The 14,449-nt window shown below is 42.3% G+C and overlaps 9 non-coding genes across 9 annotated transcripts; all 9 read right to left on the bottom strand.

Annotated features, from left to right (window-relative positions):
• Positions 1-947: 947 nt before the first annotated feature.
• Positions 948-1,020, bottom strand: TRNAK-UUU (transfer RNA lysine (anticodon UUU)). Its single transcript has one exon. It is a non-coding gene; the product is annotated as a tRNA-Lys (tRNA).
• A 769-nt stretch (positions 1,021-1,789) lies between these two features.
• TRNAK-UUU (transfer RNA lysine (anticodon UUU)) lies at positions 1,790-1,862 on the bottom strand. Its single transcript has one exon. It is a non-coding gene; the product is annotated as a tRNA-Lys (tRNA).
• Positions 1,863-4,289: 2,427 nt separating this feature from the next.
• Positions 4,290-4,362, bottom strand: TRNAK-UUU (transfer RNA lysine (anticodon UUU)). Its single transcript has one exon. It is a non-coding gene; the product is annotated as a tRNA-Lys (tRNA).
• A 1,607-nt stretch (positions 4,363-5,969) lies between these two features.
• On the bottom strand, positions 5,970-6,042 carry TRNAK-UUU (transfer RNA lysine (anticodon UUU)). The gene has a single exon. It is a non-coding gene; the product is annotated as a tRNA-Lys (tRNA).
• Positions 6,043-7,652: 1,610 nt separating this feature from the next.
• On the bottom strand, positions 7,653-7,725 carry TRNAK-UUU (transfer RNA lysine (anticodon UUU)). The gene has a single exon. It is a non-coding gene; the product is annotated as a tRNA-Lys (tRNA).
• A 1,594-nt stretch (positions 7,726-9,319) lies between these two features.
• TRNAK-UUU (transfer RNA lysine (anticodon UUU)) lies at positions 9,320-9,392 on the bottom strand. Its single transcript has one exon. It is a non-coding gene; the product is annotated as a tRNA-Lys (tRNA).
• Positions 9,393-12,684: 3,292 nt separating this feature from the next.
• TRNAK-UUU (transfer RNA lysine (anticodon UUU)) lies at positions 12,685-12,757 on the bottom strand. Its single transcript has one exon. It is a non-coding gene; the product is annotated as a tRNA-Lys (tRNA).
• Positions 12,758-13,525: 768 nt separating this feature from the next.
• On the bottom strand, positions 13,526-13,598 carry TRNAK-UUU (transfer RNA lysine (anticodon UUU)). The gene has a single exon. It is a non-coding gene; the product is annotated as a tRNA-Lys (tRNA).
• A 769-nt stretch (positions 13,599-14,367) lies between these two features.
• Positions 14,368-14,440, bottom strand: TRNAK-UUU (transfer RNA lysine (anticodon UUU)). Its single transcript has one exon. It is a non-coding gene; the product is annotated as a tRNA-Lys (tRNA).
• Between the last annotated feature and the right edge of the window lie 9 nt (positions 14,441-14,449).

Below are 14,449 nucleotides of genomic sequence, written 5' to 3' on the forward strand. Positions count from 1 at the left end.
CGCGCCGCGCCGCGCCCGGCATGGGCAGGTCAGGCGCTGTATGGGACAGGGTCAGGCAGGCTCTGTCCGTATGCCCGCTGGAGCCTGGATCCTCTGCTGGGCTGGGGGGGCTCCTGCCCTCACCCCTCGGCGAAGGGAGATGGAATGGTGGGATCTGGGGCGCAGGAACAGGCCTTTGTATGGCCTTAGTGCTGGCCGCCGGCGAATCCGCCTGACGGCGGAACCAGCTGGAGTAATCGAGGCTCAGCCTCGGTTTCGCGCCGCGCCGCGCCCGGCATGGGCAGGTCAGGCGCTGTATGGGACAGGGTCAGGCAGGCTCTGTCCGTATGCCCGCTGGAGCCTGGATCCTCTGCTGGGCTGGGGGGGCTCCTGCCCTCACCCCTCGGCGAAGGGAGATGGAATGGTGGGATCTGGGGCGCAGGAACAGGCCTTTGTATGGCCTTAGTGCTGGCCGCCGGCGAATCCGCCTGCCGGCGGAACCAGCTGGAGTAATCGAGGCTCAGCCTCGGTTTCGCGCCGCGCCGCGCCCGGCATGGGCAGGTCAGGCGCTGTATGGGACAGGGTCAGGCAGGCTCTGTCCGTATGCCCGCTGGAGCCTGGATCCTCTGCTGGGCTGGGGGGGCTCCTGCCCTCACCCCTCGGCGAAGGGAGTTGGTTAAAGCGCCTGTCTAGTAAACAGGAGATCCTGAGTTCGAATCTCAGCAGCGCCTGTCTGCTTTTTTTTCGACCAATCTGTCTCCCCAATATTAAAACTTTGTACAAAGATTGCTATTTCATGCTATTTAGAAGCACAGTCAGGCTTGAAATGTTGGCAAAGCATCCAAGAACTCTGGACTCCACTACCTTAGAGTCATATTGCCCAAGGTTGCGATGCCATCAGAAATAGCACATATTAGAATGAGCAATTCATATTTCCTGCTTAATTTTTTGTAAAAGAAGCAAAGGTACGCCTGAACAGGGACTTGAACCCTGGACCCTCAGATTAAAAGTCTGATGCTCTACCGACTGAGCTATCCAGGCACAGGGATTACTACCCATTTGAAACTTGATTTTCACTCTACAGCACCTCCATACATGGCTACCTCACTGGTCAATAAAGGAAATGAATTACTAGTGCATTACACACATTTTGACACTGGAGACATAACTTTTTTCAGTCATTCCGTATCCAGATATAGAGATTTGCAGCATGTAGGACTTTAATGGTCACCCACTTACGGATTTGAATGTTTTGCCACATTCATGAGTGCAAACTTGCTCCCCAGTAAAGACGAACATGTGCTCCTCAATGCACACACTGGGCAATGCAGTCCACTCTAAATCGACGATTAATGACATGCTCGTTTTGTGCAATGGAGTTTCAGTCAATTGGAAAACATTTTGAAAAGTTATATTGCAACAGAAGCCTAGCCTTAAAAAACGTGGATTTCACTTCTAAATGATTACATGAGGAAGGAAAGGAGACCAGATGCAAAAAAGGTGCTGTGGCTTAGTTGGTTAAAGCGCCTGTCTAGTAAACAGGAGATCCTGAGTTCGAATCTCAGCAGCGCCTGTCTGCTTTTTTTTCGACCAATCTGTCTCCCCAATATTAAAACTTTGTACAAAGATTGCTATTTCATGCTATTTAGAAGCACAGTCAGGCTTGAAATGTTGGCAAAGCATCCAAGAACTCTGGACTCCACTACCTTAGAGTCATATTGCCCAAGGTTGCGATGCCATCAGAAATAGCACATATTAGAATGAGCAATTCATATTTCCTGCTTAATTTTTTGTAAAAGAAGCAAAGGTACGCCTGAACAGGGACTTGAACCCTGGACCCTCAGATTAAAAGTCTGATGCTCTACCGACTGAGCTATCCAGGCACAGGGATCACTGCCCATTTGAAACTTGATTTTCACTCTACAGCACCTCCATACATGGCTACCTCACTGGTCAATAAAGGAAATGAATTACTAGTGCATTACACACATTTTGACACTGGAGACATAACTTTTTTCAGTCATTCCGTATCCAGATATAGAGATTTGCAGCATCTAGGACTTTAATGTTCACCCACTTACGGATTTGAATGTTTTGCCACATTCATGAGTGCAAACTTGCTCCCCAGTAAAGACGAACATGTGCTCCTCAATGCACACACTGGGCAATGCAGTCCACTCTAAATCGACGATTAATGACATGCTCGTTTTGTGCAATGGAGTTTCAGTCAATTGGAAAACATTTTGAAAAGTTATATTGCAACAGAAGCCCAGCCTTAAAAAAGTGGATTTCACTTCTAAATGATTACATGAGGAAGGAAAGGAGACCAGATGCAAAAAAGGTGCTGCGGCTTAGTTGGTTAAAGCGCCTGTCTAGTAAACAGGAGATCCTGAGTTTGAATCTCAGCAGCGCCTGTCTGCTTTTTTTTCGACCAATCTGTCTCCCCAATATTAAAACTTTGTACAAAGATTGCTATTTCATGCTATTTAGAAGCACAGTCAGGCTTGAAATGTTGGCAAAGCATCCAAGAACTCTGGACTCCACTACCTTAGAGTCATATTGCCCAAGGTTGCGATGCCATCAGAAATAGCACATATTAGAATGAGCAATTCATATTTCCTGCTTAATTTTTTGTAAAAGAAGCAAAGGTACACCTGAACAGGGACTTGAACCCTGGACCCTCAGATTAAAAGTCTGATGCTCTACCGACTGAGCTATCCAGGCACAGGGATCACTGCCCATTTGAAACTTGATTTTCACTCTACAGCACCTCCATACATGGCTACCTCACTGGGCAATAAAGGAAATGAATTACTAGTGCATTACACACATTTTGACACTGGAGACATAACTTTTTTCAGTCATTCCGTATCCAGATATAGAGATTTGCAGCATCTAGGACTTTAATGTTCACCCACTTACGGATTTGAATGTTTTGCCACATTCATGAGTGCAAACTTGCTCCCATGCACACACTGGGCAATGCAGTCCACTCCAAATCGACGATTAATGACATGCTCGTTTTGTGCAATGGAGTTTCAGTCAATTGGAAAACATTTTGAAAAGTTATATTGCAACAGAAGCCCAGCCTTAAAAAAGTGGATTTCACTTCTAAATGATTACATGAGGAAGGAAAGGAGACCAGATGCAAAAAAGGTGCTGTGGCTTAATTGGTTAAAGCGCCTGTCTAGTAAACAGGAGATCCTGAGTTCGAATCTCAGCAGCGCCTGTCTGCTTTTTTTTCGACCAATCTGTCTCCCCAATATTAAAACTTTGTACAAAGATTGCTATTTCATGCTATTTAGAAGCACAGTCAGGCTTGAAATGTTGGCAAAGCATCCAAGAACTCTGGACTCCACTACCTTAGAGTCATATTGCCCAAGGTTGCGATGCCATCAGAAATAGCACATATTAGAATGAGCAATTCATATTTCCTGCTTAATTTTTTGTAAAAGAAGCAAAGGTACACCTGAACAGGGACTTGAACCCTGGACCCTCAGATTAAAAGTCTGATGCTCTACCAACTGAGCTATCCAGGCACAGGGATCACTGCCCATTTGAAACTTGATTTTCACTCTACAGCACCTCCATACATGGCTACCTCACTGGTCAATAAAGGAAATGAATTACTAGTGCATTACACACATTTTGACACTGGAGACATAACTTTTTTCAGTCATTCCGTATCCAGATATAGAGATTTGCAGCATCTAGGACTTTAATGTTCACCCACTTACGGATTTGAATGTTTTGCCACATTCATGAGTGCAAACTTGCTCCCCATTAAAGACGAACATGTGCTCCTCAATGCACACACTGGGCAATGCAGTCCACTCTAAATCGACGATTAATGACATGCTCGTTTTGTGCAATGGAGTTTCAGTCAATTGGAAAACATTTTGAAAAGTTATATTGCAACAGAAGCCCAGCCTTAAAAAAAAGTGGATTTCACTTCTAAATGATTACATGAGGAAGGAAAGGAGACCAGATGCAAAAAAGGTGCTGTGGCTTAGTTGGTTAAAGCGCCTGTCTAGTAAAAAGGAAATCCTGAGTTCGAATCTCAGCAGCGCCTCTCTGCTTTTTTTTTCGACCAATCTGTCTCCCCAATATTAAAACTTTGTACAAAGATTGCTATTTCATGCTATTTAGAAGCACAGTCAGGCTTGAAATGTTGGCAAAGCACCCAAGAACTCTGGTCTCCACTACCTTAGAGTCATATTGCCCAAGGTTGCGATGCCATCAGAAATAGCAAATATTAGAATGAGCAATTCATATTTCCTGCTTAATTTATTGTAAAAGAAGCAAAGGTACGCCTGAACAGGGACTTGAACCCTGGACCCTCAGATTAAAAGTCTGATGCTCTACCGACTGAGCTATCCAGGCACAGGGATCACTGCCATTTGAAACTTGATTTTCACTCTACAGCACCTCCATACATGGCTACCTCACTGGTCAATAAAGGAAATGAATTACTAGTGCATTACACACATTTTGACACTGGAGACATAACTTTTTTCAGTCATTCCGTATCCAGATATAGAGATTTGCAGCATCTAGGACTTTAATGTTCACCCACTTACGGATTTGAATGTTTTGCCACATTCATGAGTGCAAACTTGCTCCCCAGTAAAGACGAACATGTGCTCCTCAATGCACACACTGGGCAATGCAGTCCACTCTAAATCGACGATTAATGACATGCTCGTTTTGTGCAATGGAGTTTCAGTCAATTGGAAAATATTTTGAAAAGTTATATTGCAACAGAAGCCCAGCCTTAAAAAAGTGGATTTCACTTCTAAATGATTACATGAGGAAGGAAAGGAGACCAGATGCAAAAAAGGTGCTGTGGCTTAGTTGGTTAAAGCGCCTGTCTAGTAAACAGGAGATCCTGAGCTCGAATCTCAGCAGCGCCTGTCTGCTTTTTTTTCGACCAATCTGTCTCCCCAATATTAAAACTTTGTACAAAGATTGCTATTTCATGCTATTTAGAAGCACAGTCAGGCTTGAAATGTTGGCAAAGCATCCAAGAACTCTGGACTCCACTACCTTAGAGTCATATTCCCCAAGGTTGCGATGCCATCAGAAATAGCACATATTAGAATGACAATTCATATTTCCTGCTTAATTTTTTGTAAAAGAAGCAAAGGTACGCCTGAACAGTGACTTGAACCCTGGACCCTCAGATTAAAAGTCTGATGCTCTACCGACTGAGCTATCCAGGCACAGGGATCACTGCCCATTTGAAACTTGATTTTCACTCTACAGCACCTCCATACATGGCTACCTCACTGGTCAATAAAGGAAATTAATTACTAGTGCATTACACACATTTTGACACTGGAGACATAACTTTTTTCAGTCATTCCGTATCCAGATATAGAGATTTGCAGCATCTAGGACTTTAATGTTCACCCACTTACGGATTTGAATGTTTTGCCACATTCATGAGTGCAAACTTGCTCCCCAGTAAAGACGAACATGTGCTCCTCAATGCACACACTGGGCAATGCAGTCCACTCTAAATCGACGATTAATGACATGCTCGTTTTGTGCAATGGAGTTTCAGTCAATTGGAAAACATTTTGAAAAGTTATATTGCAACAGAAGCCCAGCCTTAAAAAAGTGGATTTCACTTCTAAATGATTACATGAGGAAGGAAAGGAGACCAGATGCAAAAAAGGTGCTGTGGCTTAGTTGGTTAAAGCGCCTGTCTAGTAAACAGGAGATCCTGAGTTCGAATCTCAGCAGCGCCTGTCTGCTTTTTTTTCGACCAATCTGTCTCCCCAATATTAAAACTTTGTACAAAGATTGCTATTTCATGCTATTTAGAAGCACAGTCAGGCTTGAAATGTTGGCAAAGCATCCAAGAACTCTGGACTCCACTACCTTAGAGTCATATTGCCCAAGGTTGCGATGCCATCAGAAATAGCACATATTAGAATGAGCAATTCATATTTCCTGCTTAATTTTTTGTAAAAGAAGCAAAGGTACGCCTGAACAGGGACTTGAACCCTGGACCCTCAGATTAAAAGTCTGATGCTCTACCGACTGAGCTATCCAGGCACAGGGATTACTACCCATTTGAAACTTGATTTTCACTCTACAGCACCTCCATACATGGCTACCTCACTGGTCAATAAAGGAAATGAATTACTAGTGCATTACACACATTTTGACACTGGAGACATAACTTTTTTCAGTCATTCCGTATCCAGATATAGAGATTTGCAGCATGTAGGACTTTAATGGTCACCCACTTACGGATTTGAATGTTTTGCCACATTCATGAGTGCAAACTTGCTCCCCAGTAAAGACGAACATGTGCTCCTCAATGCACACACTGGGCAATGCAGTCCACTCTAAATCGACGATTAATGACATGCTCGTTTTGTGCAATGGAGTTTCAGTCAATTGGAAAACATTTTGAAAAGTTATATTGCAACAGAAGCCTAGCCTTAAAAAAAGTGGATTTCACTTCTAAATGATTACATGAGGAAGGAAAGGAGACCAGATGCAAAAAAGGTGCTGTGGCTTAGTTGGTTAAAGCGCCTGTCTAGTAAACAGGAGATCCTGAGTTTGAATCTCAGCAGCGCCTGTCTGCTTTTTTTTCGACCAATCTGTCTCCCCAATGTTAAAACTTTGTACAAAGATTGCTATTTCATGCTATTTAGAAGCACAGTCAGGCTTGAAATGTTGGCAAAGCCTCCAAGAACTCTGGACTCCACTACCTTAGAGTCATATTGCCCAAGGTTGCGATGACATCAGAAATAGCACATATTAGAATGAGCAATTCATATTTCCTGCTTAATTTTTTGTAAAAGAAGCAAAGGTACGCCTGAACAGTGACTTGAACCCTGGACCCTCAGATTAAAAGTCTGATGCTCTACCGACTGAGCTATCCAGGCACAGGGATCACTGCCCATTTGAAATGTGATTTTCACTCTACAGCACCTCCATACATGGCTACCTCACTGGGCAATAAAGGAAATGAATTACTAGTGCATTACACACATTTTGACACTGGAGACATAACTTTTTTCAGTCATTCCGTATCCAGATATAGAGATTTGCAGCATCTAGGACTTTACTGTTCACCCACTTACGGATTTGAATGTTTTGCCACATTCATGAGTGCAAACTTGCTCCCCAGTAAAGACGAACATGTGCTCCTCAATGCACACACTGGGCAATGCAGTCCACTCTAAATCGACGATTAATGACATGCTCGTTTTGTGCAATGGAGTTTCAGTCAATTGGAAAACATTTTGAAAAGTTATATTGCAACAGAAGCCCAGCCTTAAAAAAGTGGATTTCACTTCTAAATGATTACATGAGGAAGGAAAGGAGACCAGATGCAAAAAAGGTGCTGTGGCTTAGTTGGTTAAAGCGCCTGTCTAGTAAACAGGAGATCCTGAGTTCGAATCTCAGCAGCGCCTGTCTGCTTTTTTTTCGACCAATCTGTCTCCCCAATATTAAAACTTTGTACAAAGATTGCTATTTCATGCTATTTAGAAGCACAGTCAGGCTTGAAATGTTGGCAAAGCATCCAAGAACTCTGGACTCCACTACCTTAGAGTCATATTGCCCAAGGTTGCAATGCCATCAGAAATAGCACATATTAGAATGAGCAATTCATATTTCCTGCTTAATTTTTTGTAAAAGAAGCAAAGGTACGCCTGAACAGGGACTTGAACCCTGGACCCTCAGATTAAAAGTCTGATGCTCTACCGACTGAGCTATCCAGGCACAGGGATCACTGCCCATTTGAAACTTGATTTTCACTCTACAGCACCTCCATACATGGCTACCTCACTGGGCAATAAAGTAAATGAATTACTAGTGCATTACACACATTTTGACACTGGAGACATAACTTTTTTCAGTCATTCCGTATCCAGATATAGAGATTTGCAGCATCTAGGACTTTAATGTTCACCCACTTACGGATTTGAATGTTTTGCCACATTCATGAGTGCAAACTTGCTCCCATGCACACACTGGGCAATGCAGTCCACTCCAAATCGACGATTAATGACATGCTCGTTTTGTGCAATGGAGTTTCAGTCGATTGGAAAACATTTTGAAAAGTTATATTGCAACAGAAGCCCAGCCTTAAAAAAGTGGATTTCACTTCTAAATGATTACATGAGGAAGGAAAGGAGACCAGATGCAAAAAAGGTGCTGTGGCTTAATTGGTTAAAGCGCCTGTCTAGTAAACAGGAGATCCTGAGTTCGAATCTCAGCAGCGCCTGTCTGCTTTTTTTTCGACCAATCTGTCTCCCCAATATTAAAACTTTGTACAAAGATTGCTATTTCATGCTATTTAGAAGCACAGTCAGGCTTGAAATGTTGGCAAAGCATCCAAGAACTCTGGACTCCACTACCTTAGAGTCATATTGCCCAAGGTTGCGATGCCATCAGAAATAGCACATATTAGAATGAGCAATTCATATTTCCTGCTTAATTTTTTGTAAAAGAAGCAAAGGTACACCTGAACAGGGACTTGAACCCTGGACCCTCAGATTAAAAGTCTGATGCTCTACCAACTGAACTATCCAGGCACAGGGATCACTGCCCATTTGAAACTTGATTTTCACTCTACAGCACCTCCATACATGGCTACCTCACTGGTCAATAAAGGAAATGAATTACTAGTGCATTACACACATTTTGACACTGGAGACATAACTTTTTTCAGTCATTCCGTATCCAGATATAGAGATTTGCAGCACCTAGGACTTTAATGTTCACCCACTTACGGATTTGAATGTTTTGCCACATTCATGAGTGCAAACTTGCTCCCCATTAAAGACGAACATGTGCTCCTCAATGCACACACTGGGCAATGCAGTCCACTCTAAATCGACGATTAATGACATGCTCGTTTTGTGCAATGGAGTTTCAGAGTTTCAGTCAATTGGAAAACATTTTGAAAAGTTATATTGCAACAGAAGCCCAGCCTTAAAAAAAAGTGGATTTCACTTCTAAATGATTACATGAGGAAGGAAAGGAGACCAGATGCAAAAAAGGTGCTGTGGCTTAGTTGGTTAAAGCGCCTGTCTAGTAAAAAGGAGATCCTGAGTTCGAATCTCAGCAGCGCCTCTCTGCTTTTTTTTTCGACCAATCTGTCTCCCCAATATTAAAACTTTGTACAAAGATTGCTATTTCATGCTATTTAGAAGCACAGTCAGGCTTGAAATGTTGGCAAAGCACCCAAGAACTCTGGACTCCACTACCTTAGAGTCATATTGCCCAAGGTTGCGATGCCATCAGAAATAGCAAATATTAGAATGAGCAATTCATATTTCCTGCTTAATTTATTGTAAAAGAAGCAAAGGTACGCCTGAACAGGGACTTGAACCCTGGACCCTCAGATTAAAAGTCTGATGCTCTACCGACTGAGCTATCCAGGCACAGGGATCACTGCCATTTGAAACTTGATTTTCACTCTACAGCACCTCCATACATGGCTACCTCACTGGTCAATAAAGGAAATGAATTACTAGTGCATTACACACATTTTGACACTGGAGACATAACTTTTTTCAGTCATTCCGTATCCAGATATAGAGATTTGCAGCATGTAGGACTTTAATGGTCATCCAGCCCACGCATTTGAATGTTTTGCCGCATTCATGAGTGCAAACTTGCTCACCAGTAAAGACGTACATGTGCTCCTCAATGCACACACTGGGCAATGCAGTCCACTCTAAATCGTCGATTACTGACATGCTCGTTTTGTGCAATGGAGTTTCAGTCAATTGGAAAACATTTTGAAAAGTTATATTGCAACAGAAGCCCAGCCTTAAAAAAGTGGATTTCACTTCTAAATGATTACATGAGGAAGGAAAGGAGACCAGATGCAAAAAAGGTGCTGTGGCTTAGTTGGTTAAAGCGCCTGTCTAGTAAACAGGAGATCCTGAGTTCGAATCTCACCAGCGCCTGTCTGCTTTTTTTTCGACCAATCTGTCTCCCCAATATTAAAACTTTGTACAAAGATTGCTATTTCATGCTATTTAGAAGCACAGTCAGGCTTGAAATGTTGGCAAAGCATCCAAGAACTCTGGACTCCACTACCTTAGAGTCATATTGCCCAAGGTTGCGATGCCATCAGAAATAGCACATATTAGAATGAGCAATTCATATTTCCTGCTTAATTTTTTGTAAAAGAAGCAAAGGTACACCTGAACAGGGACTTGAACCCTGGACCCTCAGATTAAAAGTCTGATGCTCTACCGACTGAGCTATCCAGGCACAGGGATCACTGCCCATTTGAAACTTGATTTTCACTCTACAGCACCTCCATACATGGCTACCTCACTGGTCAATAAAGGAAATGAATTACTAGTGCATTACACACATTTTGACACTGGAGACATAACTTTTTTCAGTCATTCCGTATCCAGATATAGAGATTTGCAGCATGTAGGACTTTAATGGTCACCCACTTACGGATTTGAATGTTTTGCCACATTCATGGGGGCAAACTTGCTCCCCAGTAAAGACGAACATGTGCTCCTCAATGCACACACTGGGCAATGCAGTCCACTCTAAATCGACGATTAATGACATGCTCGTTTTGTGCAATGGAGTTTCAGTCAATTGGAAAACATTTTGAAAAGTTATATTGCAACAGAAGCCTAGCCTTAAAAAAAGTGGATTTCACTTCTAAATGATTACATGAGGAAGGAAAGGAGACCAGATGCAAAAAAGGTGCTGTGGCTTAGTTGGTTAAAGCGCCTGTCTAGTAAACAGGAGATCCTGAGTTCGAATCTCAGCAGCGCCTGTCTGCTTTTTTTTCGACCAATCTGTCTCCCCAATGTTAAAACTTTGTACAAAGATTGCTATTTCATGCTATTTAGAAGCACAGTCAGGCTTGAAATGTTGGCAAAGCCTCCAAGAACTCTGGACTCCACTACCTTAGAGTCATATTGCCCAAGGTTGCGATGCCATCAGAAATAGCACATATTAGAATGAGCAATTCATATTTCCTGCTTAATTTTTTGTAAAAGAAGCAAAGGTACGCCTGAACAGTGACTTGAACCCTGGACCCTCAGATTAAAAGTCTGATGCTCTACCGACTGAGCTATCCAGGCACAAGGATCACTGCCCATTTGAAACTTGATTTTCACTCTACAGCACCTCCATACATGGCTACCTCACTGGTCAATAAAGGAAATTAATTACTAGTGCATTACACACATTTTGACACTGGAGACATAACTTTTTTCAGTCATTCCGTATCCAGATATAGAGATTTGCAGCATCTAGGACTTTAATGTTCACCCACTTACGGATTTGAATGTTTTGCCACATTCATGAGTGCAAACTTGCTCCCCAGTAAAGACGAACATGTGCTCCTCAATGCACACACTGGGCAATGCAGTCCACTCTAAATCGACGATTAATGACATGCTCGTTTTGTGCAATGGAGTTTCAGTCAATTGGAAAACATTTTGAAAAGTTATATTGCAACAGAAGCCCAGCCTTAAAAAAGTGGATTTCACTTCTAAATGATTACATGAGGAAGGAAAGGAGACCAGATGCAAAAAAGGTGCTGTGGCTTAGTTGGTTAAAGCGCCTGTCTAGTAAACAGGAGATCCTGAGCTCGAATCTCAGCAGCGCCTGTCTGCTTTTTTTTCGACCAATCTGTCTCCCCAATATTAAAACTTTGTACAAAGATTGCTATTTCATGCTATTTAGAAGCACAGTCAGGCTTGAAATGTTGGCAAAGCATCCAAGAACTCTGGACTCCACTACCTTAGAGTCATATTCCCCAAGGTTGCGATGCCATCAGAAATAGCACATATTAGAATGAGCAATTCATATTTCCTGCTTAATTTTTTGTAAAAGAAGCAAAGGTACGCCTGAACAGTGACTTGAACCCTGGACCCTCAGATTAAAAGTCTGATGCTCTACCGACTGAGCTATCCAGGCACAGGGGTCACTGCCCATTTGAAACTTGATTTTCACTCTACAGCACCTCCATACATGGCTACCTCACTGGTCAATAAAGGAAATTAATTACTAGTGCATTACACACATTTTGACACTGGAGACATAACTTTTTTCAGTCATTCCGTATCCAGATATAGAGATTTGCAGCATCTAGGACTTTAATGTTCACCCACTTACGGATTTGAATGTTTTGCCACATTCATGAGTGCAAACTTGCTCCCCAGTAAAGACGAACATGTGCTCCTCAATGCACACACTGGGCAATGCAGTCCACTCTAAATCGACGATTAATGACATGCTCGTTTTGTGCAATGGAGTTTCAGTCAATTGGAAAACATTTTGAAAAGTTATATTGCAACAGAAGCCCAGCCTTAAAAAAGTGGATTTCACTTCTAAATGATTACATGAGGAAGGAAAGGAGACCAGATGCAAAAAAGGTGCTGTGGCTTAGTTGGTTAAAGCGCCTGTCTAGTAAACAGGAGATCCTGAGTTCGAATCTCAGCAGCGCCTGTCTGCTTTTTTTTCGACCAATCTGTCTCCCCAATATTAAAACTTTGTACAAAGATTGCTATTTCATGCTATTTAGAAGCACAGTCAGGCTTGAAATGTTGGCAAAGCATCCAAGAACTCTGGACTCCACTACCTTAGAGTCATATTGCCCAAGGTTGCGATGCCATCAGAAATAGCACATATTAGAATGAGCAATTCATATTTCCTGCTTAATTTTTTGTAAAAGAAGCAAAGGTACGCCTGAACAGGGACTTGAACCCTGGACCCTCAGATTAAAAGTCTGATGCTCTACCGACTGAGCTATCCAGGCACAGGGATCACTACCCATTTGAAACTTGATTTTCACTCTAACGCACCTCCATACATGGCTACCTCACTGGTCAATAAAGGAAATGAATTACTAGTGCATTACACACATTTTGACACTGGAGACATAACTTTTTTCAGTCATTCCGTATCCAGATATAGAGATTTGCAGCATGTAGGACTTTAATGGTCACCCACTTACGGATTTGAATGTTTTGCCACATTCATGAGTGCAAACTTGCTCCCCAGTAAAGACGAACATGTGCTCCTCAATGCACACACTGGGCAATGCAGTCCACTCTAAATCGACGATTAATGACATGCTCGTTTTGTGCAATGGAGTTTCAGTCAATTGGAAAACATTTTGAAAAGTTATATTGCAACAGAAGCCCAGCCTTAAAAAAGTGGATTTCACTTCTAAATGATTACATGAGGAAGGAAAGGAGACCAGATGCAAAAAAGGTGCTGCGGCTTAGTTGGTTAAAGCGCCTGTCTAGTAAACAGGAGATCCTGAGTTCGAATCTCAGCAGCGCCTGTCTGCTTTTTTTTCGACCAATCTGTCTCCCCAATATTAAAACTTTGTACAAAGATTGCTATTTCATGCTATTTAGAAGCACAGTCAGGCTTGAAATGTTGGCAAAGCATCCAAGAACTCTGGACTCCACTACCTTAGAGTCATATTGCCCAAGGTTGCGATGCCATCAGAAATAGCACATATTAGAATGAGCAATTCATATTTCCTGCTTAATTTTTTGTAAAAGAAGCAAAGGTACGCCTGAACAGGGACTTGAACCCTGGACCCTCAGATTAAAAGTCTGATGCTCTACCGACTGAGCTATCCAGGCACAGGGATCACTGCCCATTTGAAACTTGATTTTCACTCTACAGCACCTCCATACATGGCTACCTCACTGGGCAATAAAGGAAATGAATTACTAGTGCATTACACACATTTTGACACTGGAGACATAACTTTTTTCAGTCATTCCGTATCCAGATATAGAGATTTGCAGCATGTAGGACTTTAATGGTCACCCACTTACGGATTTGAATGTTTTGCCACATTCATGAGTGCAAACTTGCTCCCCAGTAAAGACGAACATGTGCTCCTCAATGCACACACTGGGCAATGCAGTCCACTCTAAATCGACGATTAATGACATGCTCGTTTTGTGCAATGGAGTTTCAGTCAATTGGAAAACATTTTGAAAAGTTATATTGCAACAGAAGCCTAGCCTTAAAAAAAGTGGATTTCACTTCTAAATGATTACATGAGGAAGGAAAGGAGACCAGATGCAAAAAAGGTGCTGTGGCTTAGTTGGTTAAAGCGCCTGTCTAGTAAACAGGAGATCCTGAGTTCGAATCTCAGCAGCGCCTGTCTGCTTTTTTTTCGACCAATCTGTCTCCCCAATATTAAAACTTTGTACAAAGATTGCTATTTCATGCTATTTAGAAGCACAGTCAGGCTTGAAATGTTGGCAAAGCATCCAAGAACTCTGGACTCCACTACCTTAGAGTCATATTGCCCAAGGTTGCGATGCCATCAGAAATAGCACATATTAGAATGAGCAATTCATATTTCCTGCTTAATTTTTTGTAAAAGAAGCAAAGGTACGCCTGAACAGGGACTTGAACCCTGGACCCTCAGATTAAAAGTCTGATGCTCTACCAACTGAGCTATCCAGGCACAGGGATC

The sequence above is a fragment of the Ambystoma mexicanum genome, unplaced genomic scaffold (genome assembly GCF_040938575.1).
Source record: "Ambystoma mexicanum isolate Mex_15411 unplaced genomic scaffold, UKY_AmexF1_1 Mex_scaf1, whole genome shotgun sequence".
NCBI classification, from domain to species: domain Eukaryota; kingdom Metazoa; phylum Chordata; class Amphibia; order Caudata; family Ambystomatidae; genus Ambystoma; species Ambystoma mexicanum.